Here is a 5,851-nt window from a genome sequence, read left to right on the forward strand (position 1 = left end):
CTGTTTCTGGGGAGTGCTGGGTGCCGCGGGGGCCTGGTGGGGGTGAGGCGGGGGCCCCAGGGCTACAGGATGCTGCATGGGGGCCGGGAGAGCGGGAGCAGAGTGTCTTTAGGTGCTGGTGTGAGGGGCTTCAGGGGGAAAAGGGGGCAGACCTGGGTGGGACTTGGCCTCTGCGCTGCCGGGTGGGAGAGGCCATGAGCTGACAGAGGCTAGGAGGTCCCTTTGCCGCACGGTGGGGACGGGGCCGGGGGGCTGCGGAATTCCCGGCTGGAGTGAGGGCCACAGCGGCACGGAGGGCATTTGTTGGTAGACTGGAGTGAATGAGGGAGGGGACCGCTCCAAGTTTGGGGCAGGGTGCTCAGTCTGGGGGTGCTGCCCGTTGTTTGTGTTCCTGCATCCAGGCCTTGTCACGCTGTTGTGGCCACGTCCGCTTCAGCCGACCAGATGGCCACCTGTGTCTGAGAAAGTGAGAGGGCATTGGGGGCTTCAGGTGACTGTTTCAGGGACGCCTCGGCCAGAACCCACAGCCAGGGAATCTGTGTCTGTCTGTCCATCTGACCATCTGTCGAGCCGTCTGCAGTGCTGCAGACCTATAGGCTTACCAAGAAGTTTCATTTAATAGTGAGTAAACGCAAAAATACAACTATCTGTCCAGCCTCTGCCCTCCCTCCCTGAGACCCGACGTGGGCCTGGCTCCCAGCTGACTCCAGGGAAGAACTACCTATTGGGTCATGGAGGAGTGAATGAACGAGTGAGGGAGGGAGGGAGTGGACGAGGGAGGGAGGGAGGGAGTGAGGGAGGGAGTGAATGAATGAAGGAGGGAGGAAGGAAATGAATGAATGAGGGGGGAGTGAATGAGTGAGGGAGTGAATGAATGAGGGAGGAAGTGAATGAATGAATGAGGCAGGGAGTGAATGAGTGGGGGAAGAAGTGAATGAATGAAGGAGGGAGTGAATGAATGAAGGAGGGGGAGTGAATGAGTGAGGGAGTGAATGAATGAAGGAGAGAGGGAGGGAGTGAATGAACGAGTGAGGGAGGGAGTCAGTGAAGGAGGGAGTGAATGAATGAAGGAGGGAGGGAGTGAATGAGTGGGGGACGAAGTGAACGAATGAATGAGGGAAGGAGGGGACGAGTGGGGGAGGCGCACGTAACCACAAGTGGGTGGATTAAGGACGGAATGAACCGAGGAAGGAATGAGTGGAGGTGGAAGGAGGCAGGCCGACGGGGCGCCCAACGTGGGCGTCTGCTCACTGCTGACCCTGTACATTCGGAGCCTGTCTGACGCTCCAAGCAAACAGGAGGAATGGCCCAAAATGCTGTGCATGAAGCTTCTAGAAGCCAGTGGCAGCGCTGAGACGTCTGGGTGGCTGAGGCCACCTCCTGACTGTTGGGGACACAAAGCCACAGCTGTTCCCTGCCACAGCAGGCCCGGTGCTGGGTGGCGGTCAGACGGCCAGGCTGGCCACCGGAGTGCCTGGGGTACCCCCCGGATCGTGGTGGGGGTCCCGTCGTCACCCATGAGGGCCCCCAGACCCGGAGTTGGCCTTGCCCGCATCTGAGCTGACTGTGACAGCAAGAGGCAGGGTGGGGTGAGGGCCGCCCCTAAATGGGGACCTGGGTTTCTGCTGCCTGCCCAGGCGCAGGTCAAGGGGTGGCCCCGGGGGACTAGGAAGCTAGTGCCTCAGGCCTGGGCGGGTGCAGGGCAGGGGAAGCTCCGTGAACAACCTCAGGAGTTTTGAACACTGCACCTGAAAGTCACTTTCCCCCCAGATCGCCTCAGGTATTTGTCCCCAAGCCTCCGCACTCAGAGCGGACCCTGTGAAGCAGCAGCTACCCGCGGGGGAGCTGGTGGGTGGTGGGGGCCGTGTGGCTGGAGGGGTACGTGGCCCACAGCCACCCTGGCTCTCGAGGGTGTTCCTGTCTGTGACTGTCAGGTCCCCAGGGCCTCGGGTCTTCGGGAAGGGACCCACGGTCATGTCGAGAAGGGAGGGTTCCTCCGTTAATGAGGACCCCTGCCCCTGGGGTCCCCCGCTGGCGAGCCCTCCCTGATGCAAGCTCTCATCTCAGACGGGCCCAGACTTGGCGGTCGTGTCCGTCCATGGCCATGCCGGGGCGTGGCTGTGAGTGGTGGCCTCCCGCTGGCCAGGCCAGCCACCACCCCCCCCCCCCCAGTATGTTACTCGGCTCAGCCTGTGCTCCTTGCAGGGCTCCCTGGGGGGACCAGGTCTCATGGGCACCAGGGCCGCTGACCGTGGAGCCCAGAGCTCCGGGGACAGGAGCACAGAGTCCCCACACAGTCACGGCAGCGATCACCGCTGCGCCCATCCCCGTCCGCGGGCACCACACCACCCACGTCCCGTTGCGGTTGGCTGGCTGCGCACCAGAGCCCGGGTCCTGCGTTGTCCCCAGGGTGCCCGCGCTCTGCAGGGGCCGCCCCCGAGGAGTTAGGCGGTGCTGACGCGAGGCGAGGCCCTGGCCCGCACCCTCAGGGTGGTGAGGGTGTATCACCTGTGCCACTGCCACCCCGGGAAGGTAGTCTGCTATTTACCATCTTGGCCGGGTGGGGGCAGTTCCTGAAGTTTCTGCTGGACTGTCCCCACCAACAGAGCCCCGCCCCTGGGCGGGGTACATCAACCGCACTTACTCTTTGGGGACCGGAGTCCTGAGCACTGTGGTCCGTGGACCGGCTCACCTTACCCAGGACCCGGTTTATGATCCGGCCCCATGCGCCCCAGCTCTGCAGCCCCCGTGCCGGTGCAGACAGCATCTCCCCGGGGGACGGCTGCGGAGTGAAGCCGTGGGCCTCTGTAAGAGCAGCCGGGGAATCATGGGGTGAGCAGTGCTGCAGGGCTGTCCTCCCTTCCCCAGCTGGCCGGCCAGGCTGTCCGCCGCCGTTCTGCTCAGTCACTGGCCGGGAGCTGCTGGGGGTCCCAGCTGGAGGCAGTGCCCACAACAGCGAGAAGGCCATTGGGAGGACTGAGGACAGAGCAGTGGCGGGGCAGGACTTAGGTCGTCCCAGGCCACTCTGCAGGGGGGGAGGAGGGAGGTCAGGGAGGAGGGGCACCGGGGTCATCGCGGCGAGGGCGGGTGGTGAGCGCTGGGCGGATTCCGCATCCCGCCTCCTGGTGTCGCGTATTGTGTCGTGGCCTCCCCTCCAGCGTGGGCCCGGCGGCTGACTCGGAAAGGCTGTGCCGGAAGCCGCCGCACGGAGAGGCCCACGCGCTGCAGAGCCGCGGGAAGTCCCATCGGCGAGGACCCGAATCCGCACCCCCAGGAGTGAGCTTCGGATGAGACCGCAGCCCCGCCCTACCTGGACGCCGGACCCCGGAAACCGCGAGGCCACACACCCGGGGTTGGAGGGAGCCAGTGAAGCTTGGGGTAATTTGCTCCCATTGTCAAAGCCCCCCTCAAAGGTAGAGCCGGCTGTGGGCCTGAGCTCAGGAGGGGAGAGGGGCAGCGAGGGGGGCCACCCCTCCAGGAGGTCAACGGTAAAGTCTCACGGCGGCAGGGGGTGGGGAGTCCAGAGAGTCTCGTAAGGATGAGAGACGATGCCCCGAATGTGCCTGCTGGACATGGTCACAGGGAAAACCGATGACGGGGCGGGGGAGCTCTGAGGGGTCCCTGAGCAGGAGGGGCCAGAAGGGGGCAGGTGTGACAGGGCGGGCAGGAGGGGGGTGGGGAGAGCACAGGAAGGGACACAGAGCAGACGGAGCAGGCCACTGGATGGGTGTCCCCAGCTGCATCCTGCTGCCCGGTCAGGAGCGAGTGGCCACGAGAGGGGCTGAGGGGAGACGGGTCCGTGGTGGCTGGGGACCTCAGCAGGGGGCAGAGGACAGCGAGGGCAGTGAACCCTGGGGGAGCTGCAAATCGAAACCACCCCGAGATGCCCCCTAGGACGGCCACTAGCTGCGCACTGCTGACGGGAGCAGCCCCTGGGGTGACAGCCCGGAGCCTCCTCGTGGAGCCGCCAGTGACACTGGCTTCCGTCCCGGGCGCGTGCCCACAGGAGCGGAAAGCGGGGCCTCACACACACCTGCACACACACCCGTACACGCCGTTATCCCGGTGCACAAAAAGTGGAAGCGACCTGAGTGTCCACTGACGGACAAAGGGACGAGCAAGACGCGGTCCATCCGTGTAGGCGATCATCCCTAGAAAGGGCGCTTCACCCCTGCTGCACCGCGGGTGAACCCTGAGGGCACTGTGTTCAGTGGAAGAAGCCATCACAGAAAGACCAATCCTGTGTGGTTTCACGTCTACAGGTGGTGCCAGAATCTGGAGTGGTCAGATTCACAGAAGCAGAGAGTAGAGACAGTGGTGCTGGGGAGGGTGCTGGTGGGGGGGGGGGGGGTGAGCGTCTGATGGGGAGGGAGTTCCAGTTTGGGAAGATGGAGAAGTTCTGGAGACGGGTAGTGGGGTGGGTGCACAGCAACGTGAATGTACTTAGTGCCCCTGAACTAGGCACTTACAAACCGTTAGGTGACCTGGCGAATCGTCTGTGGTGTAGATTTTACCCGGTGAAAAAGCTGCTGAGTTAGCGGCGGGCAGCAGCCCCGAAACACAAACCTTGGGGATTTCCACGTCTGCGACCAGCTCATGGCCAAACACCTGCCCGGCACAACGTAGAAAGGAGAACATTGATGATACCGATCTGACAATTCGATGTTTCTTTGAACGTGAAATAACAAATAACAAACAACCACGGCTAGTTGAGAAAGAGACCACGGGAAAAAGGAAAATGCTTTCCTTTCTAGGTCCTTCAGTGTCCCTTCTACGGGCACTGGAGGGGGGAGCGGGGTGCCTCCCGGGGGAGCGGGGTGCCTCCCGGGGTAGGGTCCCTGCTGGGGGGGAGCGGGGTGCCTGCCGGGGGTGGGGAATGCCTGCCGGGGGGAGAGCGGGGCGCCCACCAGAAGCCTCCCCAGGCTGGCAGGCTGCTCTTGCCTGTGGGCAGAGAGGCTGGGAAGCGGTCTGGGAGGGGCTCCCGCAGAACCGTGTTGACACGAGAGCCACGTCAGCACAGGTGGTCAACATGAGGACGGTCTGGGGGTGACTCACGTGCAGACTTCTGCCGGAGGGGCTGGAGGGCTGGCAGAGGTCCCACGAGGTCCCGCCGGGCGACCCCGGGCCGGTGCACAGCCTTCCTGTCATTTCTGTTGTCCAAACGGCACAAACTCTTGTGTTCGTTTCTGCTGCATTTAGTAATTTGGATATTGCAATACGCATATTTTTAAAAAAGGCATTCCCTGGGTACGTCTCCCCCCTACCTCCCGGACTTGGGAACCCAGGTGCCCTGGGACCATCAGGGAATGTTCTGGGTTTCTCTCAGGCCCCGGGCCCCGGCACGGAACCAGAGCTGCCTGTGGTGCGCAGGGTGCAGGGGTGAGGCCTCCGCAGAGAAAGAGCTGTGAGCGGGCGCTCTCGTTAGCGCATGGCTGTGTGCGCCGCATGTTGAAATGACTGTGGATACCGGGTTAAAGAGGAGTAATGATTAAAATGAATTTCACCCGTTTCTCGCTACTTTTAATTACCCGAGTGGCCCACATTCACTTTTCATCTGGTGGCAGCAGTCTAGAGGGCCACCCTCTGCCACCGGTGAATTAGGTCAGCTCCTTTTTTCCCCCTAATGTCTCCAGAGGGGCCTTTGGGAGGGGGGTGCGTCAGGCCCCCAGCCCTATCTGACGAGCCCTGATGGCCCCCCCCGACCCCCCCCCCCCCCAACCAGGCAGTGTCCTCCCCACCTTCCCGCTCCCCTCCCCCGACCCGGCCAGCTCTTCCCCGAGAAGCTGGGGACCGGGAACCTGGGAGGAGGCCTTGGGGGTCTCTCAGAACCCCTCCCACGTGCTCCTCGGAT

The 5,851-nt window shown here is 63.2% G+C and overlaps 1 long non-coding RNA gene across 1 annotated transcript; it reads left to right on the forward strand.

The window, feature by feature from the left end:
* The first annotated feature begins 208 nt into the window (after positions 1-208).
* LOC144616855 (uncharacterized) lies at positions 209-5,509 on the forward strand. Its single transcript, XR_013556592.2, has 2 exons — positions 209-2,832; positions 3,159-5,509. It is a non-coding gene; the product is annotated as an uncharacterized LOC144616855 (long non-coding RNA).
* The last annotated feature ends 342 nt before the right edge of the window (positions 5,510-5,851 follow it).

Source organism: Panthera onca, chromosome B4, assembly GCF_046562875.1.
Source record: "Panthera onca isolate mPanOnc1 chromosome B4, mPanOnc1 haplotype 2, whole genome shotgun sequence".
Lineage (NCBI taxonomy): Eukaryota > Metazoa > Chordata > Mammalia > Carnivora > Felidae > Panthera > Panthera onca.